Consider the following 25,895-nt stretch of genomic DNA (forward strand, 5'->3'; position numbering starts at 1 on the left):
GGAGAAGAAGAGGCTTAGGGGAGATTTTATCCCTCTCTGAAAGGAGGTTGTAACCAGGTAGGAGTTCATTTCTTCTCCTAAGTAAAAAGCAACAAGACAAGATGAAATTTCCTCAGGTTGTGCTGGGTGGGTGTTAGGCTGGATATCTGGAGCTTGGGACTCTCTGCTCTGGTGCCTGGAGCACCTCGTCCCCTCCTTCTTCCCCGACCCAGCTGTCTGCAGAGCTGGTTCTCTCACAGATGCTCCCCCCTCACTCCAGCTGCAATCGTACCGGGGTTTGGATTTTCTGCCCTTATTAAACTTGTTATCCCACCCTCCACCACCACTGATGGGCTCAGCCCTGGCCAGTGGCAGATCTGACTTGGCTCTATCAGACAGAAGCTTCCCACCCTTGTAGTCCCCCACTACCAAAACCTTGTCACACAGACCTGATACAATTGCAGGATTGTAAGATCCTAAGTGTAGAAATCACAAATGGTGCATCTGTCCTGAACTGATGATGGATAAAGTCACTAAAATCCCGTCTCCATTCGCTTTAGAGGCATTAAAACATGATTAACTTGGCCTGCTGCAATGGAGGGAAAAGTGGAGGGGCTGATTTTTCATCATTTCTTGTCATGCTGTATTTTCCTTTTCCTGTGAGCACAAGGGCTCACTCAGATTCCACAGGGGTGCCACTAATGCCAGTGTGTGTCTCATGGCAGCACACAGCCATCCATCCTGGCAGTGGAGAGCAATTGCTAAGGAATTACACACACATTTGGCAACAGGCAATACCAATGTCACCTTCCAAACAGGCAACCCAGGCATGCAGGAGCAAACAGAACAGCCTTTTCCCTGGAAGCAGAGGAAGGCAGAGGCTCCAAGTCCTGCAGTACTGGGTTGTCATCTGGACCTGGCTGCATTTCCCCAAGCCTCACTTCTCCTCATCTCAGCCTCTGGCTGGGACAGGTGGCATATGGACATCTTCGTGCTCCTGGCCGTCTTGCCAGAGGTCACAGCTTTCATTCCCCCAGCAGGCAGGGGGAGGTCCCTGGAAGCACTGTGCACTCTTCCCATCCTCTCTGAGCTCGTTCGCTGTCTGCTGTGCGCTGACTTTGTGTGGAAGGACTTCAGGAGCGACCCTGCAGCTTCAGAACCGCGGCATCTTCTCCTTCAGCAAAACCCCGATTTCTGCACAGAGCTGCAGCACTCCACAGGCACCACGGGAGCATCCCTCATGCCAGCAATGGATATGGGATAAGGCAACCTCAGAAGTGTCAAACTCAGCATGGCAGCAGTGCCATGGCCTGTGGGGACAGGCCACACAGAGCCCCTGGGGACACAGAGCCAGCGCTGTCCCCCGGCACTGGGGGAGCACACCGGTGTGCCTGAGCTGAGACAGCATCTCTGCTGTGGAAGGAAGTGAAAAGGCTTTTTTGCTGTTTTTTGAGGTTGGGGGTTTTTTTTGTTTTTAAGAGAGAAGACTGCAGATCTTGTCTGTCCCAGGAAATACGTTATAAAACTGCAATTTGCCTGTCTTGGCTCTTTCACCCTAGCATTGACCCTAAAGATGAACTCCCACGAACAAGTCTAATCCTGTTTTTCATGTTTCCCCAGGCTAATGAATATTTATGAATTGTTTCTCCAGAGCCAAAGCATGGCCCTTACAACCGGTCATGATAGTTCAATTTGTTTGCTTGCCAATTCTTCGAATTGTTTTTTTGTTGTTCTTTTTGAAACTTAGAGGGAAAAAAGAATCTCATTCCCAGTTGGCTCTTATCAAAGTGTGTGGGGTTTTTGTTTAGTTGTTGGGTTTTTTTTAAACTCAGCTGGTGCTTGGAGACTTTCCAATAAGTCAGCACGATACAACAAATAAGCTTGAATGATTAATGTGGTGCCACTGACTTGTTTTGTGTTTGTATTAACAACAACAAAAAAAAAAGCACAATTCATGTTTTCCAAAGAGCCAGTTAGGTATCTCTGATTGACCACACCATGTAAGTTTTAAATTGTCCTTTGTATGCACAAAATGTATAGTAAAAAGGAAGCATTTCCACAGAGATTAATCGAAAATTCAGGGTTAGAGACACGAGCAAAATACCTCCTCTCAGCAAGCTGTGTACTAGGCTATAATCATTGCAAAGGCAGGTCTTAATATCTTACATTTATTTAGGGGAAAAGATTTGTTCCTTTGCCTGCTATTTATTTAGCTAGTCTAAATTCAGTTTGAATAGCAAAACAGCTTTCCCAGTTTAGCTGCATTATCAAGTCAAGGTCATTCCCCTCAGAGAAAGATCAAGATCCTCTATAAGGAAGAAAAAAAATAAATTACTCTCCCCTTGATTGATCTACTGAACATCATTAGCGAAGAGTAAGAGATATCTAAACATGCTCTGTAGTCCACTGATGTGCATGGTGCTTTTTAGTGAGAAACAGAAGGAAGTTATGCAATTACCTTGAGGGAAAAAACTGTTCCTTTAGTGGTGTCTGGAAATAAAACAGAGTTGTGAATGGGGGGGGTGTCCTGAAGGACTCCTACGAGCTGCATGGTTGTGAGCCAATAAAGTGGTAAAGAAATGCAGCTCTGTTGATTTGCATTATGTGCCTCTTTGCAGGTGAGAGTTCAGCCTTTTCCAGTGCTTTTCATCCAATGTTATAATAATATCTACAGAAGTGTAATAGCACTTAATAGCATGTATTCCTTTAGAAATAATAACTGTGCTTAAACTCCTTAGATTAAGATGTGCCATTGTAACGCCATGGCTCAGAGGCTGCTTGGCAAAGCACACAGGGGCTCCACCCAGCAAGGGGAAACTTCACACCAGCCAATATATATTGCATCATAAACCCCCAAACAACAAAAGTTATCACACTAATTTCTGTTATTTTATCCTTCTGTCAGAGGGGGAAAAAAAAGTCATTTGAAACCTGAGAGTGAAAGGCAGCCTTTCCCAAATCGTTTTGCTGCAAGGAGACAGACCATTAGCAGGGATCCAGAAAATGTTCCAGGGGTTGAAATTACTCACAATATTATGGGGGTCTTTTCCACGTGCTCAGAACTCCCCAGGGTGTGCAGAGGGTGAGTGGGCTCCACTGCACCAGCCTGGCCAGGGGACAGTGCTCCCCATCCAGGGGCCCTGGGGGATCTCCAGGGCAGGAGCTGCTTCCTCTGATTTCTTTGAGAAGAGCAAACACAGCTGCACCCCAGAGAGGCAAGTGACCAAGAGCTGTGGTTGGGGCAGCACTGCAAATTCAGCACAGGGCAAGAATGCAGGGGAGGCTGGCTGGGAGGAGGTGGCACTGCTGGGGTGACTGGCTCCTGGACCCCCAGCCCAGTGTGTGCAGGAGCCCTGGCTGCCCTCCCTGCAGCCCCCAGGGACAGCTCAGGGCCTCCAGGCACCTCCCTGCTCACACAGCACACGTCTGTGTACAGACACAAAAGAGGTGCACGCACACCTCAGCCCCTGACAGCTTAACCAGCCAAAACTCGCTGGGAGGACACCCAGAAAGGTCTGGGAGGGCTCAGTCAGTTTTGGATTGCAACTCCTTTTTAACAATTGAAAGTGTACATAGTGATTGCAGTGAAAAGAGCCTCTTTATCCACAGAATCTCCAAGATCCAGGTGGCTCAGCCCCTCTGGAGGCATGGAGGTCCTCCTGGTGGCTCCACCACACTCCCAGGCATGTTGGTGGGGCAGGGACAGCCAGCACAGCTTCGATTTATCTGCTGGCAGTGTCCTGCAGGAACCACAGCACAGAGGAGAAATGGGCTACAGCAGTCTCCTCTGCCTCCCTGTCTGGCCACTGCCCAAGCTAAGGAGAGAACAGCCCTGCTATGGCTTGAAATTAAAGAAAATAACAATTTTTTCCCAGCTCACCTGGATCACATTCACCCTGCTAGTAATGATGAGTCGGTGAGCTCACACTGCCCAGGGCTGGAGGAGATACCCAGAGTGGGAGTTATGATAACCAGAACCCAAATCTTAATGAACCATTAAGGAAAAGCATTGCAGAAAGCCCCTGAGACCCATGCAGGTTCTTTGGGCACACGCATCAGGCAGCTCTGGCAGCACGTTGCTGGTTATCATTGCTGTAAATCAAAGCAGAATTAGCATAATTTTTCAGGTCTGGGGTTTGTTTTTACTGAGGTCATAAACAAGCTGATAACACTGGGGGTTTTTTTACAGCACATTGTAATTATGTTGGCAGCCTAATTTTCAACACTGTGCTCACCTATGCTCAGTCACAACCGTGTTAATGCCAACTTTCTTCGAAAGAAAACCAAATTGTTCCAGGAGCAAATCTGAATTCAGTGATATTTCTGTCAATCCAGTGGGCTGCCTTTCCTTCTGCCTTCCTTAGGAGACAATCATTGCCTGCTGGGACTTTATGCATAGATTGCTGACTTGCTGTGCATAAGCTGATGCAAAGAATGAGCTTTGTAATTTAAATAACAGACTGTGGAATTGGTGACAGGCACACACGGTCATTCACCCAGTGGCAGAAAACTGACAATGAAGGCTCCAGCAGGAAGGTGGAGCCTTCCCCTTTTTCCAGGGAACAGACACACAGCCTGCAGCCATGGACATCTCTTGGAGGACATCATCAGCAAAATAAAGCAGATCCCCCCAAAACAGAAGGGTTTACACAGTATCCTGCTCAGAGCAGAGAGGCTCCTGCTCTCTGCTGCTCACTCCCATTCCACCTGGCTGGATCTTCAGTGAAACTCTGATGCAAAGAGGAGATGTTCCTTCTTGCTAGGAGATTGGAGAAATAAAGTGGGCTTTGGTAAAATGCTGCTGGTGGCTCTGTGATCCCTGAGAAGGGCAGCTGGGGAGGATTGAGCCGGAAGCTCAGGCATGGCAGCACCTCTCTGCCAGGCAAGGTCACACCCACCAACATTCCTGCGCCATCAAGGGGCTCCCTCTGCCTCCAAACTGAGCCTGTTGCCCCTGGACACACCGATTTACATCCAGGCACAGGCTGAGCCACTGGAGGTGTGTCCCAGTCCCCCTGTGCCTGGACTCTGGGAACCTGCAGCTAGAGCAGCGCATGGGGAGGCCCCTGGGAAACACCCTGAGCAAAACAGCTCTGAGAGACCCCACGGGCAGGCACAGAGCCAGGGAGAGCCCTCCTGGGGCTGGATGGGGCTCCAGGTAAAGCAGAAGAGGGGGTGGGTGGACATGAGCATGGGCCAAGGCTGGGCAGAGGCTCAGGCTGCAGGACAGAGCCGGGCCTGGCCAGAATTCACCTTGCAGAGCAAGTCAAGGGTTCTGCAGACAATAACAATGACAGCAAGAATACAGAAAATAACCATAAATACCTGTTCAGGTAAAACAAACCTCCCTAATCTGGTATGTCTCATTTGCATAACAACAAAGTCTTTGTTTGGGTTTTTTTTTTTAAGGTTGATAAATACCTTTTCGTTTTGAAAAGAAACAAAGTCTCTGACAAGGCCTTTCATCATCAAATCAGTACAAACAATATTATAATACATTAGACTTGGAAATTATAACCTGTGATTATGCATCAACTAATTAAATTAGTACTGACAGTTTTCAAAGTGTAGGAGAATAAGGCAAAATACATCTCTTGCTTTCAGGGATGATTTTTCCTGGAAGAAGTGAAGACAGACAAGCTGCAAGTGCTTTCTATCTGGGAATGAGCTTTCACACAGGAAACTCCCACACCTGAAACACAACCTCTGCCAATGCTTGCCAGGAAACCCATTTCACAAGTGGGAGCTAAGGTGGTCAGCAGTGAGGAATAAGCAACAAGTCAAAGTTCTGCTTATAATGGAACCCAAGGAGTTTTCCCTAGAAAAGACCAGGTACAGCTGCTGTGCTCTGAGCAGGAGCTACCAGCCTTCTGGAAACAGATTGTTTCATTGTTCAGGAAGATGAAAGCCTTCACTTGGCTGAGAAACAGCATAAAAAACAATTCATAAACGAGCAAGACAAAGAGTATTTCTGCATAAGTAGCATTAATAGCCTTTTGAGGGTTCTTCTAATAATTTAGGGTTGCTATGCAACACACAGATCCAAAGAGGATTCCAGCAGCAGCAACTGAGCAGATCCTCTGGTGGTTTTTATAGCACCTGGAGAGAGGCTGCACAGCCTCTGCTGGCTGCACCCAGCACAGTGTCCCAGCTGCTCCGTGCCCAGGGAACTGGGGCTAAAAGGCAGCATAAGCATCCCAACCATGCTGCTGATGCTGTTTGGCTTTTGCCTTTTTTCTTTTCTATGTTCTCTGTATTCTTTCCACATATATCTGTAGCTCTGTAGTCTGTTGCATTATTAGCTAGTTTTCCCAGTGTTTTTCCATGGCCTTTCCCTAGGCAGAAAGACAAAGATTCAGAGCTCCAAGGCCAGGGGGGCACAAGGCCCCTGTCCTGTCTTGGCTCTTCCTGGGAACCAGGGCTGAGAACAACTCCTGGAGCCACATTTCATGGACAAATAAAATTCAGTGCTGAGGGGAGGCTCCAGAAAAGGGGCTTGACCTGGGGGGAAATTGCATCACCACTGTCCTCCTAACTGGTGCTTTTTATAATTATGCTAATTTCCTGAAACCTATAAAGATGTACTCATCCCTGGAAGGGGTGGGGGGTGCTTTTGTGGACCAAAATTATCTTGAGTTTCATTCCCAGGTTGGGGAAAAGGCAGCACTGCACATAGCTGTGTTTCTATTCCAGGGAATAATAGAGATTGTGGAAACAGAAACTCCTCTCAGTCCAAACTTGTGCCACATGCAACACTTGTCAAACTGTCAAGATGTTACTTTATATAAATGAGCTTAATTTACATGTTAATAACACTAAAAACCATGGTGTGAGAGAGGAGACTGAGGAGAAAGTGGGAAAGCAACTTCCATTTGAAACCTTGTCAGAAATAGGAATTTTGAAATATTTCAATGAGCTCAAAATGAAATCCATCCATTAAGCCTACTTGCATTTCATGTCTGGACTCTCCAGTTGTACACCAGCTTTTCATCTCCTGGAAACCCTTGCAGGTGGCAAGGTTTGGAAAGCTTCAATTGACTGGTTGTATGCAGGCACAGCCCCATAAAAAATAATAAATGGGCTTGGGGTGAATACATGGAGAGAATTGGGAGGAGCAAAGCCAGTCAGCTCTGTGTTTTTGTATCAGAGGAGGGCTGGGGGAGGAGGGAAATCAAACTGCTAATATCCATTCAAAAACTAAAAAAGGTGAAAAATAAGTTTGCAGTGCAAATGGCAGCAGCCAAGAGTCACAGCCATCCCACATTGCCACAGGTCATTTTGGTTTAGCTGCCCATCCCTGGCACAGCAAAGCCAGCAAAGCTTGCAGGAGCAGTCAAACAATTCAGCTTAGGAGACAGCAGAATGCAATATTTTCTGTATTCAATTACTTTGTAATAACTGCCTGTGTCATCATTTCATCATTTGTGTTTGCCTGAGTGTTTCAGGGCTGAAGCAAAATTAAGGTTTTCATCTGATCCTTTGTACTTGGCCATATCATATCCTTACAAAAATCCCTCATCAATTCATTTGTGCATGAAAGGACACACAGAGCATCCTTCCCAAAGGGCCCCTCCTAGCACAGAGGTGACTTGGAAAGTGACAATTAAAAGTGAATTTACCCAGGACTTGCAGCCCCTGTACAGTTGCACACATTTAGAGAAGTGTGAGGCTCCTCTTCTTCCCTCTGCCCTTTCCCAGGCCTCATGGTTGTGTTTTCAGAGGTGATGCAGCCCCAGAATGGATCTCCAGAGGTGCTGCTGAGCACAGCCAGGGATGAAGCCCAGAGACTTCTTCCCTCTCCCCAGGGCTCTCACCTGGGCTATGAGGAGATGTAGATCCATCAGGTGTAAAACATTCAACTTTTAGAGCCAACTTTCTGTCCTCCAGTACACATCAGATAAACAAACCCACCTAGAATAAGTACAACCAGTACTAGAAAAACTCCTGCAGCCAGCAAGTATCTCCTGCATATTTTATCCTATAATCCACTGCACTAATACTTAACCACCACACCAAGCAGGTGGAAGTTTGAGGGCCATTGAGCACTGTGAATTTTCCCAATGCATCACAATTACCAAAACACCTGTGCTAAATAACTTTGCGCTGAGCCACTGTGAAAATTCACAGAGTGCTCAATAGCCCTTGAAATTTCTCATTTCTAACTGGCAGCAGAGTGGCTGACTGCTCACACATCACACAGCAGCACAGCACACACAGACACTGGATCAGGACCTCGGAAAGGCCCTTTTCTCCTCGGCAGGATGTTTTGCCATCCCTGTGATTTTCAGGCTGCTCCTGCTTTGTCTCTGCAATTACACTCACTTGGAGCCGGTGAACTTCTGTGTGAGCAGACTCCAAACACAGCCAGGCTCCCCAGCTCTCCTGTCCCTCCTCCCCAGCCCAGCACAGCTGCCTGTCTCAGGACTTCCCTTTTCCTCTTGCAGAGCCAGGGCAGATGCCAAGTTAGAGGCAGAAAAACCCTCTGGCCATGACAGACTTAAAACCAGCTCAGGACTGGCCTCTCCATGCTGTCCCTCCCCTTTTCTTGCAGACACCAGAGAGGGATTAAGGGCTCAGCTTCCCTCTGGACACGGCAGCAGCTGAGGCCAAGCTCAGCCCTGGCATGCACAGGGCAGGGCAAGGCTCAGTGGATGGCCAGAAGCTCTTCAGCTGTGGTGGAAGCCATGAAAGGCTGCACGAGCCCCTGCTGCACCCAGCTGGAGAAGAGGACGAGAACAAATTGGAGGGGTTTCTGCAGGCAAAAGCAAGAAGAATGGGAGGTTGATAAACCTCCCTTATGGTGGGGAACTACAGATATTCAATCCATTTAGTCTGTCCCTGGGAAGGCTTAGAGGTGACTCGAGAGTGGTTAGCAAATTCCTTCACAGAGAGAGGGGTAAGAAGAAGAGGATCTTTAATCTGGCAGATGAAGGCATCTTGATCTCCAGTGGCTGGAAACCAAAGGCATTTCTACAGAGAAATAAAATTGTTCTTGGTGCAGAACAACTGAGGCAATTAATCAGTGTAACAGTTTACCTGAGGATGAGACAGATTCTCTGGCACTTCAGCTCTTCAGAATGGGCCTCTGTGGGACAGCTGAACTGCACCTGAGCATCTGGGTTTTGACAACTGGAGGGGCAAGGGGAAGTCTTGCAGGAAGAATTGTTAGTGTGGGCTCTTGGGGGCTCCTTCTGCATCTCACCCTGTGTCCCCAGAGCCCTGCAGGGCAGGGCTGTGTCTGCTCTCTGCCCTTTGCTGCCCGAAAGGAGCAGGGCAGCAGAAGAGCACCTGAGCATGGCCCCTCTGTGCCCACTGCGGGCTGTGGGCTGCCCCAGCCACAGCCTGGCATGCAGGGCTGGGGTTCCACAGCCTGGCTGCTCACCAGCTCATCTGTGGGACTGCACAGCCTCAGCTTCTCTGTAACAGCTCCACCACTTATTTGTAAAATGTTGCCATGATAATGAAGTTGAATTTCTATAGCAAATCTGTTGATACAAGTACTATAAACCTAATTTTCAGGGTTGCTTAGCTCATTGCTAAAAGGTTCACTGCATCTCTAGCAACCTTCAGCTGAAATCCAGATTATTTTTCAAGAGATGACTTTTGAGAAGCCTTAGGCTTTTATGTTACTTCTTGTATTTTAGAAAAGACGTGTTTTGGAGCCCTTGACACAAATAGGAGGTGAAGTTCAATGGTCCCAATTTAAATGTGTTTTAGAGTTAGTGATGTTTAAATATGATTATTTTTGCTACATTAGCATAAGAATGTTGGGACAAAAGCCCAATTTTCTCATGTGGTTTTCTAGTAATTAGACACTTCTGATTATAAAATTATACAAATACATCAATTCAGTAATACTGAGCAAAATAATTTAAAAACCTAAACAAACAAAAGAGAAAGGAGCAAATCACATACACACAAACAGACAGGGGTGATTAAAACCTGGCTGGACAGGCACAACATCCCCCTTTGCCTCAGAGATCCATCACACACAGACCCACCCAAACGAGGAGCAAAAAGAACCACGAACACCAAGCTCTGGAAAAGTAACTTCCTGCTTAATCCCCAATTAATGAGGCTGCCTGGCAGATTCCCATCTCCACAAAAGCAGCTGGAAAATCCCAGGGCCCCTGACTGCCCGCTGACAGCGTGCACGGAGGCTCACGAGCCCAGCTGAGCCCCAGATCCCCCGGAGCCCCGCTCTGAGCCGGGGTTCTGCAGGGCAGCACAGGCACCCTCAGCCTGCCTGCGCTCCAGCAGCCTCCCCACCAGCTGGGCTTTCCCTGCCTCCCTCTCCTGGGGCACTTCTGGAATATCTTCTTCCTCTCTGCCACTGCTCATCTGCAGACAGCAGGACTGTGTGACCTCAGTGCTGCTTCACAACTTGTCAAACTGCCTGGGCAATACAACAATTTACATTTTCCATGTGTTTTGGTGTATTTCTTGTTAGGTAATAACAAAAAACAAACATTACGTTGCTCTGAGTACATAAAAGGCTTATTTCACTGATTACCCAGGCTTTAATTTTCTTTAGCAACTCTAAATGGGTGGTATTTGGGTGCAATTAGCCATCCCATAATCACAGTATTTCAGCCAAGAACCATTGCAGGCTGTCCAGAAGTCTCATGACTTCACTATGATGCACGGAGAAGGACTAATCAAAGTCCAATTATAATCATAACAAATCCAATGGCCTGCTCATTAGGTCAGTGTCAACAAAAGTGACTCTCCAATGTCTGTGTTGAAAGGTACACACAGATGCTGCTCTCTCTGCAGCAAGCAAGAGACCACTCCAAATGTGACTGGAAGGTTGTTTTGCTTTGTAATAGGCACCTGAGTTTTATTTGGCTGGCTTCTAAATGATTTTCCCCTCCTTTCTGATTAGCAGAGCTTTCAGATCTTACACACAGGGCTCTCAGGCTCTTTGTTCTTCAGGAATTCTTTTCTAATTAAAAAAAAATAAAAACACACCAAAAAAAAACCCCTCAAATCTGCAAACAGAAATGCAGGAAGAGAGCCAAAAATCAGATCCTGAGCATTACCATTTAGCTATGGCTGTATTTCACTGTGGGCCTGTAGACATCTTGTACAAAGGCAGAGGCCCTTATGCTCCGTGTCCCCTGGAAGCAGGAAGTACACATGCTCCATTCATAATTAATGGCCCAGCTTTTCCAGAAGCACTAACAACTGCATCTGTTCCTGTCTGCTGAGGGTCTGACCCTCAAGGTTTAGCTTCACCAGACTAATGCTCTGCCTGCAAAGTACCCACCCAGGACACGCTGGAGCCAGGCTTCGCCACCTGATCCCAGGTGCATCCACACCAGCAGCAGACATAACCCCACCCGTCCTCTGAAATCAGCGCTGCCTTTGGCACCCGTTCTGAGGGCAGTGAGCTTGGCCCCCAGCACACAGGTTTCCCTTAGGATTGGGACTAAGACCTCCTGAAGCCTCAAGCAGGCTGAGAGCCCTCAGCACCCCTGCCAAGCTGAATTACTGCGTGATTGCAAGGTTTGCTCTGCCCAGAGGACAGGCACAGCACAGCGCTGCAGAGCTGTGCCTGCAGCAGGCAGCCACTCCTCCGCTCTCAGCAGGGCAGCAGCGAGGCTCCTGGCAGGCAGGGTGCTGCTGAAAGGCATCAAAAGTCACCTGGAAATGGGCTGATTGGGTTCATTGGCTTCTTACCTGGTCCGTGGAGTGAGATATGCCCTGAGATATTTGTTCTGCTGAGGCAACCAGAAGGAAAGCCTCACCAAAGCAGGCTCTCTACTGCCAGAGGACTGATTCCAGTGCGTTTTTGATTTTCAAGGGAACACAAATATTTTTTCTAGTTCAGACTTGACCTGAAAACAATTCTCCATTCCTTTTTCTTGTGGCTTTTATTTGTGCTTCTCTTCACCCAGTGAGAAAGGCCCCTCTTGTGGCCCCTTGAGAGGCTTCTCAACAAGAAAAATAAAAGTTTGGGCCAACCAGAAGGCATCAGAGGCTCTGGATGTGCCCTAGGAGAGCCCCCCATGCCAGTGCCTTCCACAGCTGGTGGCCCAAGTGTTGCATGGCAATATTCCTCAGTCAAAACAAAGCATGCTGCAGAGGGGAAACCCCTGAAAATAACACCCACAACTGCAGAAATTAAACTTCTTTGTCAAGAAGACCCCCACATGGGCTCAAAAGACATTGGTTGGAAGAACACACCCTGATATACTTGTCTGTTTTCACCTTGGTGTTGTCTGTTTCTCTCTTGTTTTACATGATTCTTCTGTACTTTGGAGTGATCCTTGTAAAAATAAAGGGATAATATGAAGGGAACAAAGCTGAATAAAAACCTTAGAGTACTTGCCAAATTGAAAGAAAGAAAGAAAGAAAGAAAGAAAGAAAGAAAGAAAGAAAGAAAGAAAGAAAGAAAAAAAAGGAAAGAAAACATCAAGCCACGCCAAGCCAAATATCCCTCTACTTTTGTGTTCTTTGTTTTATTATTCATTTGTAACAAAGTAGGGTGGATAACGCAGACCTGCATCACAAACCTATATCTGCATAAGAAATCACTCATGTTCCACAAAGGATTGGATAACAAAAATAGAGCCCTCTGATTTGCAAAGGGGTTGGTGGTGCAAGCCTGAGTGCAGATCTCTCAAGGCCAGCTCCTCAAGCAGTGCTGAACGGGTGACTCACAGTGAAGTGGTCATGTCCTCACCAGAGCATTCAGCCCTGTGTATTCAAGCCTGCCAAGATGTTCTGAAAGCACATCTGGGAGCACAGGATGGATTTGGGGCAGCTGCCTCCAGGTGGATGGCCCAGGAGACACCCACGTGTGGGTGGGCCAAGTGATCTCCCAGAAAATGCTGGGAAATTTCAACCCTGTCTCAAAAGCCAAGCATGGCGAAGGTCTGAGCCTGCTGAGGTCTGAGTCTGACTCATGAAGCTCGGGATAATCTTTCAGTGCAGGGTCAGCTCTATCTCCACCAGGTCACCCCGGCTCTTTTGGGTGTCAAAGCCCAAGAGCTCCAGGCTTTGCAAACACAAAGGAAAACATTCCCTGTCCAAGCTGCTTGTATTTCTGACTGAATGTGTTGGGTGGACAAATGCAAAGGGGAAGCAAGCAGATGGTGGTATCACATAAAACAGACCAGGCTTTACAGATGAGTTTATTGCCCTTCCAACACTAGCCCCTTAAACTGAAATTCCAGCATTTTTCTTGTTTCCTTAACATTCCAAATATTTCACTCAAATTCTGTGAGGAGTTGGGTCACAAATATATTAGGCTTTCCTAAAATTCAAGATTTCTACATACTAATCCCTGGCTGTGCCTGTCACTTGTGTCCTTCATCCAGGATCACAAAACACCCCAGGGAAGCAGGGAATAATCCCAGCTCCCCCCCTGCTGCCCACCCTGCTCCCAGGAGCTGCTCCAGGAACGATAACCACAGTGCTGGAGAGGGCATCTCCCAGGTGACAGCAGCTAGAAACGAGCTGAGCAAGCAGGAGAAAAAGCATCCAGGGCTGGATTGCAGGAAGGCTGCAGGTGTTACAATTATTGTAAGAGTTTGGCAAAGCAGGGGAACAGCACACGTTTCTAAAACGACAGCACAGGTTTTATACTTTCATTGCACATCTGTGCATCAGTGTCTCAGCCACTCTCCCAGGCATTTCAAAAGTACATCAGAGCCACACAAAACCTTGGAGGGAAGTTCCAAACACTCAACGAAGTGATAAACGGGATCACAACCTGCTCTGCTCTCTCACACCAACCAGACCAGCTGCTGAGATGGGAATGTGTGGCACAGTGAGAGGTGACTCGGGGGGATGCTTCATGGTGCTGTGGCTGCTACTGAGAGGGGAACCTGTCCCTGCTGGACATTTTCAGCCATTTGGCTTGGTGAATCCTTCCCAGCTGTGCAGGAAATAAGAGCAGAGCATTCATTTCGTGTCTTTTGCAAACTAGCCCTGAGGGAAGAAGTAGACAACAAGAAAGGTTTCCACATCTGCCAGCTCTAACTCCCCATCTTCCTTTTTAATTTATTGTTTCCCCTAATTTTCAAACACTTGCCAATTTTCCCAAAACTTCTGTGTAAGAATATAGATTATTTTCTGCTATAAGACCCCAACAATAAAGGAACATTTATTAGAGCAAGTATTTCCCCATCTCTGCTGAAGCAGAATTTCTTCTGTGGGAGGGGAACCCAAGCAAGTTCACCAGCTTTTGCTTTTCTGTGCATCCTGTAAACACACATTACCATTTCCTGCTCACCAATCCTGCAAAGGGGCACTTACAGTGCATTCAGAATGGTTTTCCTCCCTTGCCAGCTCCCCGTGGCCCCATGCAGTTTCTGATCTGAAGGGCAATCAATAAAGAAGCCCTGCCATCCGTCGAGGTTTCCAGTGAGAACAGCAAACCCCAACGTGCTGGTTTATTACCCAACAGCAGCAGCTGGCCTTGGCAGTGCCAGTGCTGGGTTTAGATGTTTGTGTTTGAGTAACAAGGCAGTGAGGGCTGGGGAAGTCAGCAGGGCTGTTCTGTGCCAAACTACACAGATTCACTCACCGAGCTCTGCAGTTCCATCCCAGGGCGCTTTCGCCAACTGGTTGCATGGGGGTGGATGTCCATGTCATCATTTTAATTGCTCAGAACAGCAAATGGGTGAATTTCTGGCTTGTCAAGGACATTGTACAGAAAAGAGACATTAATAATCTCTCCAAATCCTAGCTGGTGAGCGGGGCCTTAAAACAGCTGAACAGCAAAGCAAACACACTCGGCAAGCGGGCAGCCTGCCACGGTGAGGGACAGCATGGACCAGGGCTCCAGGGGAAGGTGCTGCTGGCTGGTGAGCTCTTCTCCAGCTGCTAATAAATAATGCTAAAAAGCCTGGCAGGAGGCAGCATAAACAGAAGGTGCTGCTCCATCTCATATAGTTTTCAGAAAGAGGGATATATATTTTCTTGAGGCACCACAAATGTACTTTATGCACCCCTGAAATGGCAGTGCCAGCAGCTGCTCGTGCCAGTGGGGTGCTGCCAGGGCCTGGCCTGCAGGAGGCAAAGGCATGCCCTGATGCCACCAGTGAAAAAAGCTGCTTGGCTGGCCCAGAACTGGCCTGAGGAGACTGTGCAGACAGCAGGGGCTGTGAAAACAAGCTCTGTCTGCCTCTCCCACAGCCACTGGGATTTGTGCTCTGCGGCATATCTGTGCTGACGTGCTGGCTGTGGGAAAGGAGCAGGATGTGATAGGAACAGCTGGTTTGCAGGTAGCTGAAAAGATAATCCCATCCTGCCCCACTGAAGTTTTTAAGTGTTTTTTAAATTAAAATCAAACTAATTCTCCAAAGGTTTCGACAAGATGGGGCTGTCCTTGCAGGGAAGCACTGCTCACTGCTCAGAGGATTTATTCCTCTTACCTCTCTCCTTGGGTCACCAAGCTCCAGTCACTGCAGAGAACACACCTGCACAGGGGAGCAGCTCAGTCCAGGGTTCCTCATCACACAAAGGACGGTTCCAGGTTGGAAGAATCAGTTTAGTTAAGTTAGTTTAGTTTCATTCAGTTTAGTTTATTGGGTTTTTTCTTTACCCAATACACCCACTGGTGGAGGAAGGGGTGGGAGCCCCTGAGAGACACAGTGTCCCCATTTTCTCCAGCTGCCCTCATGTCACCATTTTCCCTGCCTGTAACTCACTCAACTCAGGCAGTGAGGCTCACTTTGCTGCACATCCACTGCTGGAGCCCAGCTGCTCTCCTTCTCCCTTTGTCCATCAAAAAACCCCCAGTCAGTCACGCCACTCCCCCAAAGCGTGACTTTTGAACTTAAAATCAGATACACAGCAAAAGCAGCAGCATGTTCTGGCTCCAGCCAGCACAGCCCAGCACCTCAGAAGTGATGAGCAGTCTCTGCTCCAGCAGGCAGCCAAACCAAACAGCTGCCAAATGCAGAGTCCTTCCCCACAGAGGTTCTAAACCTGTGCTTAGGTATTTCAGGAGCACAGAGCTCCAACCAGCACCGAGAAGGAAGCACATCACAGGGCCAAACCTCTCCCAGACAGCACACTGCCTTCTGTTAATGGTCTTAAATCCTTCTTAACCACAGAAGTGCAAGAAGCAGATTTGGAAATAAAGGATGATAGTGGTCACTCAGCAGGGGATGGCATTATCCTAGGTGTGCCTCCCCCAGGAGGGCAGCAGAGATCATTAGAGGAATTGTTTGTCCTTATTTAAGCCTCCCCAGCTGTACCAGGAGCCCAGCTGACCTGCTGTTATCTGGTGGGTAAGCACAGATACAAGAGACTCATTACTCTAAGCTAAGGCATTGCAGGTCACTGTGCCACCTAAGAAGTAAAAAAGATAAAAGATTCCCAATTTTCCTGCTTCCTGAGAGCAGCAGCCATTTTGCACCTCCATAAAGCAGGTCTCATCTGAGCAATTTGGCCTATACAATAAGTAGCCAGCACTAACTAGCTGCCAGCTGAACACTAGCAAAAATGTTATATTCCTTCTTCAGTCCTATTTTTAAGTGCTGACATTAAAAGAAAAGACACAAGGGAATTAAATCTGTGGGAAGTCTTTAAGAGAGAACACATTTCTTCCACCTGCACTTTGCAGATAACACCCTACATTTCCAGCTTTTCTGATTTATTCCCACTCATTTTTCTCTTCTCCTACCCACCCAATGAGTGGGATATTAGCAGACTAGGCAGAGCTGCAGACACCTCTCACAGGTAGACAGATCATCCTACAGCTGCCTTCCAGCTCACCCCCACAATTCCACATCCCTCTCTTAAGTAGCAAAGTTCTTCCTCCTACTGAGCCCTCAGGTGATGCACTCCCCACCTGATCTGTCTGTATTAACAACTTGGCTACTTCTAATAGATGTTGGGTTGGGTTTGGTTTGGTTTGGTTTGGTTTGGTTTGGTTTTCCAGGTGAGTATTCAGATTGACAGCTGCAGCCAAGAAACAGTCTCAGAAAATTTGGTGACAAATGGGCACAGAGGAGGAAATTAAACTAAAGGATGTCCTGGCAGACTAGAGACATGCAGGAGAGCCAGGCAGTCCCGTCAAAGCCATTGCTGTCAGGCAAAGACCTGTCTGGAGGAGGAGGGAGATGGCTCCAACTTTCATGCAGGAAAGTCAGCTGAAAGGAAGAGCAGCTGCTCTCCTTAGGTAGTGCTTTAAGCGGGGAGATTTTCAAGACCTTCTAACAATTTCTGTGCTTTATGACTGTGCTTTACAGTATTTTTGCTTGAGACAAAGCTGATGCTCCAGGCCAAACACTGCTGCCAGGAAGTGACAGCTCCCCAGGGATTTCATTTGGCTGTTTGCCCAGGCCCTTCCACACGTGCCTCAGCAGGGCATCTTCCTCTCTCAGAGCCCAAGAGTCACAGCCTTGATTAGGCCTGGCAATTCCTACCAAATTGGACCAGGACAGACAAGAACCCTGGATCAAGAGGATCCACAGCAAAACCTAGACATGGAGTTTGGGCCAAATCACACCAGAGGTTTGCAGGGTGACTCAGCTCTCTGTCCAAGCTAGTGTTGAGGCATGCTAACAGGCATTTCACAAGGTCTCCCAAATTACTAAGTTAGTTAGGATGACTGGCAAGGTGGCCCCAGGGCCACTCTACTCCCAGGATTGTCCTTCTCATTCACAAAGCCCGTGACACAATTCTTCCTTCAGTGCATTGCAGCAAAGCAAAAGTTGAAGCACAACTGAGAAGCCGCTGCAATGAGGGTCTGCATCTGCTGCTGTAAGGCTTGGGTTGAGACCAGAGCCTCCAAACGTGAACTTCCCAGACCTCTCTCCATGCAGCACCTGAAACTCTGGCCATGGCTGAACCTGGTGGCAGGACAAAGGGCTCCTGCTGGCAGCAGGGCTGGCCCCTCTGCTGTGCAGCAGGTTACATAAATGCCTCAGTGCCATGCTGCGAAAAGCCTCAAGCACTGATGGCTTCCTCTGCTGCTGAAATAGCCTCATCTCCCAACTCTTATTAAGCCCAAGCCCCACGGATCCAGCTCTTTGCTGAACAGAGCCCTAAACAAGTAAATCAATCATTCTCCGGCGGATGATCTGTCGCCGCCTGCTGCGCCGCCATCCGCGCTCCCCCAGCCTCTCAGACAGCTCGTGCTGGCATTCAGCGGGCACTGCAGATGGGAGCTGCTGCCCGGGGTGTCCCAGAGGGCTCTGCAGACCCTGCAGGCAGCACCCCTCAGTGCCACAGCCCAGCAGGAGCCTGTGGCCTCTCGCCGTGCTAATGACCAGGACAAATCTCTGAGCCGCTCCAGGGCCCTGCTTGGTGCAGGCGGTGATGTGCTAGTGACAGGGCAGCATTTCTCTTCCTCAGCTCACAGATGCCAGCCAAATCCCTCAGCCCTCCATCCCCTGCCTGCAGTGCAGCTGTGAGAGGGAAGATCACCCTGCACTGTCCAACCTCCTCCCTGTGCTGAACTGAGAGAGAAACCTCAGTGCAGGTGCTCAGCACCCTGCTCCACTGCAGAGGTACCTCTGTAGAGACCAGGCTGCCTTGTAGGAATACTTCATCCATGATTCATGGGTTGCAGAAAACCACTGTAAAGAACTAAGCTACATGCATGGAAATGCCAGTATTCCTCCTCCTTTCCCATACATGAATTTCAAATACCTCAGCATCCAAAGGGACCTCAGCATCCAAAGAGTCAGGCTGGAGTGAGAGCTGTCTGCTAGGAAAGCTGAGAGGCATTGAAAGCAAAGGCACAGCATTGCTACCTGCAAAGTCCATCCCATTCTATGTGCAACCCAAACTCATGCTCTGAAGTGCACCAGGTTTGCTAGGGGAGGGAGAATCGTGCCAGGGGCTATCCCAGATTATGAGCTGGAAGTCTGCAACTGTGCACTGGCAGTGCATTAACTTCCCTATCATATTAGAATCTAACCCTAACCCTTAAAAATTCTCCTGGCCCATGATAAGACAGTGTATGTGACTTTCCTGTTTGCCTTACTCTCCCTCACCCTACACACTCAGTATCAGCTCTAGCATTGTGGCCACAAACACTTTATCTTTGTATTAATTAGTAAGTTATAAGTTTTCCTCCCCATGAGCTTATAGGAGCTCAGTCTGGATCTCCCAGTGTTTCCCAGGCAGAGAGGAGCACACAGTACTGTGCAAGAGAGGGAGGAATACCTGGCTGCTTGGCTGAGCTCCCACTACTCCACTGGACACAGCAAAGAACAATCCAGGGAGCTGTGTTTTGTGACTTCTTTCTAATGAGGTCAGGCATCATGGTATTTTAGCTGGATTAAGGGTCTGCAATCACATGCCTGGTCTTTGGTTTCCATGAGCTGCTTTCTGCTGTTAGGGCCTGAGGCTGAATCAGTCACTGCTGTACTGCAGCTTCACCTTTCATGCAATTAGCTCAGCATTTCTGGAGCAGCACCATGGCCTCGGCAGCGTGAGATCTTTACACAAATCATTAGCAGGACTCAGCTCTGCAGGGCTGGGTGACAGGAACCCACCACTTTGGGCTGCCCAGGGTCCTGGCCCTGAGAGCTGCAGAGAAGTGCAGGACTCCTGCTGCCTTTGGGGAGCTGGGCTGCACCTCAGCCAGAGTGTCCAGGAGGGTTTCAATGCCAGAGGCTGAGAGACCACCCTGATTTTTGGGAAATCTTCCCCAAAAAGGAGAGGAGGCTGCTGTGGGAGGTCTGGGGGCACTCTCACACTGCAAAACAGAGAGTTCCATTTCCCCCTGCCCCACAAAGGTTTCTGCCCCCAGATGAACCTCAGTCACAAGCAGAAAAGAAACATGAAGCCTGCACATTCGGGAGGGGAAAGGTAACAGGACAGTTCAGGTCAATGCAAGATTGGAGACGGTGCCAGCAGCTTCCTCCAAGGAGAGATTTAAGGGGCAAACTGCAAACACCCAAGAGCAACTTGAGCTTCCTCTCCCACGCAGCTCAGTCCAAGAGGGCAGTGGCCATTCCTTAAGATCCCTGAGAGAAGCAAAATTGTGAGTGGCACAGAAAACTGCTGATGAAAAAGGCATGACACACTTGAGGGGTGAAGGCAGGCACAGCCCCAAGGGCAGCTCTCATCTCCTCGCCCTCCCCACTGCTCCCCTGGCAAAACTCCGTGGCAAAGTACGCTGTGAAATGCAGCATTCTGTGTAGTGTTTTGGAATCAAGACCAAAACAGCTTTCACGGAGGAAATCTGAGTTAAAAGTAAGAGATAACTCAAAGGATGACACATCCTTAGTGCCTGCTGAGGAGCTCCAAGGGGAGCCCAGCCCAGAGCTCTCTGCATACGGAATTGCACTGAGCCGCTCTCCCGGCACTGCCTGGGCACAAACACACTCCACATCACAGCAGCACCTTAAGGCAAGAGCTTTGAAAATCCAGAATTAGATGTTGCTATTAGACATTACAAGAGAAGAGATGCTGGCTTTTCATGTTGCTTCCATCCTGAGACTGGTTTGCACAGATAGGAAGAAACATTGTGTTTGTTTGCATTACTCACCAGGAGTGAAGGCATCAGGAGCACCCATTGATAGCCCTGCTCTCCCTTTCGTGGACATGCATCAGCCTCTGCTGAATTCCAGCAGCAAAACTCCCAGGCAGTATCTGGCTAGAGCTAGTGCATGTTGTATATAGACTGTAAGAGCTTGATCCTGTTAATTTTCTGAGGAAAAAATTAAAAATCTGAGTTGTGGAGCAATTTGTGTCAGTAGACAAGAACCAGCTCTCCATGTCTAGCTGGAACTGTCCTGTCTGTGCACCTCTGTCCCATGCAGGAGAACCCCATTACCCTGTTAGTAACAGCAAAAAACAGAGCATTGTTCCAGGAGATAAATCCGTGTTTATTCCATGAAAGTGGGACATGGAAACAATTTTTAATCCCAACATTATTTGCAAATACATGACCTGCTGGCAGATGACTCCACAGTCACTGGGCAATGCCCTTCTCCATAAATGATCATGAAGGAAAGAAGGCTGAAACAAAGGTAGTGATCAACCCAAAGTGTTCACATATCCACTCATTTACATATCACACTAGAGGTAAAAGTAGTGCCTTATAGAACAATGCCAGAAAAAGTTAAACAATGTCAGAAAAAGAAAGTTAAACAGTAGAAAGGAAAAAGACTGACTGCTATGTCAAATCATCAGACTGCCAAGGAATAAAACCTTGTCATCTATCATTCATGCACTAAATACAGCAGTCTCACTTCTGCAGCCTCTTCCTTCCTTTCTTGCTTGGATCTCAACACTGTTTGCAAACATAGATGAATAAACCCTCTCACCTCCCATGAAGCAGGTAATTTGTTTTTATTAATACATAAATGATAGAGGAAATTAATTAAGGAACAGAAAGGGCAAGAGGCCCAAGATCACACAGCAAGAGCACTTTAATCACTGCATTCTGGCCACTTAAGAGTAGTGCTTGTATGTTAATGCTTTCCTGTAGGCAGCAAGCATTTCCAACAGACCACCTCTCCTCACACTCAGGCCTCCCCCAGTCCTGGCTAGATTTCCAGATTTGCAACATCAGGGACATGGAGTTTTTCTTCACATTCACACCAGACCTCTGTCCCCTGGTTTAATTATTATTTATGTTGAGTATAAATAGCACAGGAGATGATCCTAAGATGAATAATGTAAAGGCAACAAGAGACAGAAAAACTGCTCCAGTCAGCTCATATCCTACCTGCTTTATATTAAACACATCTGAGCACTGGCTCTCTGCACACTGGAGGAGGATGGGTGAGTTTTAGGGCCATTGCACAGTATGAACTTTCCCAATGTATCACAGTTACAGAACCTCCCATGCCAAATAACTTTGTGCTGATCCCCAGTGAAAATTCACAGTGTTCAACAGCCCTTGAAATTTCTAATTTGTGAGTCCCCACAGAGGAGTGGTGCAGGGGGTGCATTTCTTGCTGCATACCCTGCCTTGGGCAGGGGATCAGGTACTCCTTGGAGCCTGACTGCACTGCCCAAAATCTGTGCTCCTATTTTAATGAATAAGCAATGTATATCTATCTGCTTCCCCATTTGCATCTAGTGCTGTTAATGACAAGAAAATACATCTTTTTAAAATGCTAACCTAGTAAGAGGTATTAGGAAAAGCGAAAGCTATTACATGTGCAAATTTCAGAGCAATTAGTCACGGAGGCAGAAGCACAGACAGGAGATTAGTTCTCGAGTCCTCATTCCCATCTGCTTCCCCACTGGAGGCAGCAGTTTTGTGCAGACCCAGGAGGTGAAGGCCACGCTCAGCCCCACCAGCACGTGTCAAACCAATTTCCCTGCACCCACCTTGCTGTCAGCAAGTGCAGTGCCCTGCAGTCAGCATCTCCCACAGCTCGGCAGGGCTCAGGACTGGGTGCAGGCTGCCAGAGGCTGGCCAAGGGCAGGACTCAGAGCAGGCTCACATCTAAACAAACAGTTTTCTTTCCCCATTTCCCTGCAGCCAACATGATCCCGCTGAAGGAAAAAAACACTAAGTGCATCTAGAAAGAGAACACAAATAGCTAAATTCTGTTCATGTGAAGATTTCTTCCCCTGACAGTGCTATTCTAGATGCATCACTGCATATTTGCAGTGGAAGATGGAAATACTTCTAACATTAAAGATAGTGACATTCTCAATTTATCTCACTTGTGGAAAGGTGTGTGTGGGAGTGTGAGTGACTCTTAGGAATATGTCCTAAGTAGTCTGATGAAGAATAGTACACATTTCTCCCAGGATTTTTTTTAATAAAGCTCAAAATTGTAGTAGAAGATTCTTGGCAAGAGTTTAGAAAAAAACAGCTTTGGGAAATAAATCTCATACTGTGCTCCTTCTTGCAGGATTTTTGAGTCCTCTATCTCTCTATATAAAAATACATTAAATTATTAAAAAATGGAATCCAAATTATTCTTACTCTACAACACTTTTGAGCACTTGATTGCTCCCAGTTTTTAACAAGTCTGTGGCTAGGGTTGTGTTGTGGCAAGGAAAACCTTGTCCCTGAACAGCCAGTGTTTGTCACAGACTTGTACCACCAAACTGCTCTGAAAAACAAAAAACAAAACAAAACAATAAAAAATAAAAAAAGGATCTGCTTTTCAGCATCAGAATGGACTCTTGCTGTTGTCAGTTAAAATCACTCCCCAGAGATGTGGGGAATTTTAAGCCATTTGTGCAGAAGCAGCCACCCCTGCCTGAGCTCTTCACCCTGACCCTCATCTCCGCCGAGCTGGGGCAGCCCAGCCCAGCCCTGCTCCATCACCATCCAGAGCTGGCAGGGACACCCCGAGAGCAGGGCAGGCTCCCAGCTCAGCCTCAGCATGTCCAGAAGTGCCTCCCCACATCCCCAAAGCTGCTCCAATTCCTCACAGGAAATTGCAGAGTAAAAGTGCAACGGGGCACAGATGGGGCTCCAGATCCACCCCCCAATACAAGAGCTACAAATAGTCTATTTTCCTCTGGCTGACAATGCATTAGCAGACACATTTTTGTTGCTCATGGATGTTCACAGAAGGCCTAAACATAGCCTAGTATTGTCAACAGAAAATGCAGTTCAATTCCCTAAAAATATCAGGAGCACAGGCTATGAAGAGTTTGTTTTTCTCCAGTAATGCACTTTTTCATTATTGCCCTGGATTAAAATTAAATTGCTAACATAAGGACAAGCAGATGAATCTGTGGTTATGATAGCATAGAAAAATGTCAATACAATGCTTGTACACTGTATGCTCCTTCAGTATTTAAAGATTCTTATCTCCAGAATATTATAAACTGAAACACATTGTGAGGATCTCATGCTATTAAATCAAGCAATGCTGCTCATATTGCTTCACTTTGCCATCAGCCAGGCAGTGCATCACCTTTGGGAAGAAAATTTCAAGACTGTTTTCTGGGTCTCCTGCAGCATTTTCATTGCTCAGAAGCAGAACAGGACTGTGTTTTCATGCATGCAAATCCGACTGTAACGTTGGTAAAATAAAACTCCAAAAATCTGATATTGACCCTAATCAAAACAAGCCCTGGCTCACAGCGTATTTGTAGTGGGGACAATGAGCTGCCAATTTTTGGTGATGCTTAATAATACAATGACCTAAGGAGTCAAATGAATATATAAATGAGTATAATTTCTAATTCCACATAAAAACAAAAAAAAAGCAATATAGAAACAAACTGCCATTTCAGAAAAAGACACATTCATACATTCTTCCAAGGTGCTTTACCTTGTCTCTGAAAATGTCTTTTGTCTTTCCAGAGTAGCAGCACACAGAGGTGGAGGCTGCAGCCAAATGCCACAAAACTGGATTGAATCTCATTGCCCCACACACTCCCCCAGAGCAGGAGCTGGTCCTGGCAGCTTCAGCTTCACCCTGGAAAAGTTCCCTTACAAACCCTCCTTCTCCCAGTGTCAGTATTCTCCTTGGATTTCCTTTTCAGCTGGTGAAGGGTGATTTAAGTTGCAAAATACATAATTTCACACGTTTCCAAGTAGTTTCATCACTAAGCCCTATGTAAATACACGGGACCAGGAACTGACAGAAGAAGGTTGCCAAAACCAATCATTTTGAACCAACTAATTGGGAAACACTTTTGACTGGTAATTTTTTATTTTTCTTAGCAGCTGTATTTTACAAGGGTTATTCCCAGGATTCTGCACAAATGGACTTTCCCCATGAGACCAGTGGCTGGTATGGACACTTGGCAGTCCCAGAGAAAGAACTACCACGAGAGCAGGATTAAAGCATGTGAAGCTGCATGAAATCAGGCTGTGGAGTGTCTGAACTCAGTGCAAACTGCATCTTGCACATGCTGCAGGCAGCCCTGCTGGCTCCTGGGCTCTCTTAGGACATCAGACAGGAAACCATGGCTTTGTTCTAGGAAAGGCATAAAGGGCTTCAGAAGTCACATTACCAAAGAACTCTGCAGGCATGGGCCAGAGTGCAACATTTTGTTATGTAGTCTCACCTTGCTGGAAACACACTGTCAGCTTCTAAGGAAAAAGAATAAGGATTGGATTTATTTCTGTAAGCTAAATCCTTTCTTGATTTACTTGCTGGCCAACTGTTGAGCCCCATGCTTCTATATATTGCTGTTTGGAAAATATTAATCTAAAATAATATGGACCAAAAAACTATCACTGGTTATTGTTGGAGTCTCAGAGGAACACAAAATGGCAAAAGAAAAAAAAAAATCTGGACAACTTCTGCTCTCCTGTAATGAAAAAAGTAAATGGAAGTTTCAAAGTGACACCTCCATCTAGTAGAATTAAGGAATTGACTTTTCCTATCTTGAGTCAGAACACTGCAAAAAAATTCTGACAACCTCAGTTTAGAAACCTGTCATAGGGAAAGCAGGTAATTCATTCCTCAATGCAGCCCTTTAATGTATAAGAAAGTATACTTTGCAAACTAATATACCTACTGAATTTTACTCTACATTATTTTTGTCTCACTTTTCACTTCCGTGCTTTCACTAATTGAGCTTCTGTCTTTTGTTATTTGTACAACAATATCTCAGGGGATCCTCTTGTTCCCTTTATAAAAATCTAGTTAAAGTGCTTCCGTTATATAACCATGTCTTTTTATTAACTTGTATTAGTGGGTGTACTTTAGCTGCATAGCTGGAACATTTAAACATACTGGAGAGGATACAGAGTATATAGAAAGCTTGGATGGTGTTTACATAGCCTTCCCACGCATTTTGGCAAAACTGTATTGCTCCAAGTCCTGTGACATGCTAAACAAAAACAAATTTGAGCACCAACAAGGGCAAACCTCAAGAGCAGAAACACATAATATGTGAATACAAGTGTTATTTACCATAAATCATATGGCTGAGAGCTTTAAAGGAAGCTCTTTTCCTATAGGATCTTGGTGTTACTGAAAGGAGTCTCCCTTCAGGATGTGATATTCTCCACAGGAGAGCTGAACATTAATGCTCCACAATTATGTTTCATGAGACCTCAC

Source organism: Onychostruthus taczanowskii, unplaced genomic scaffold (assembly GCF_017590055.1).
Source record: "Onychostruthus taczanowskii isolate IOZ18803 unplaced genomic scaffold, ASM1759005v1 scaffold9, whole genome shotgun sequence".
In the NCBI taxonomy this organism is placed as follows: domain Eukaryota; kingdom Metazoa; phylum Chordata; class Aves; order Passeriformes; family Passeridae; genus Onychostruthus; species Onychostruthus taczanowskii.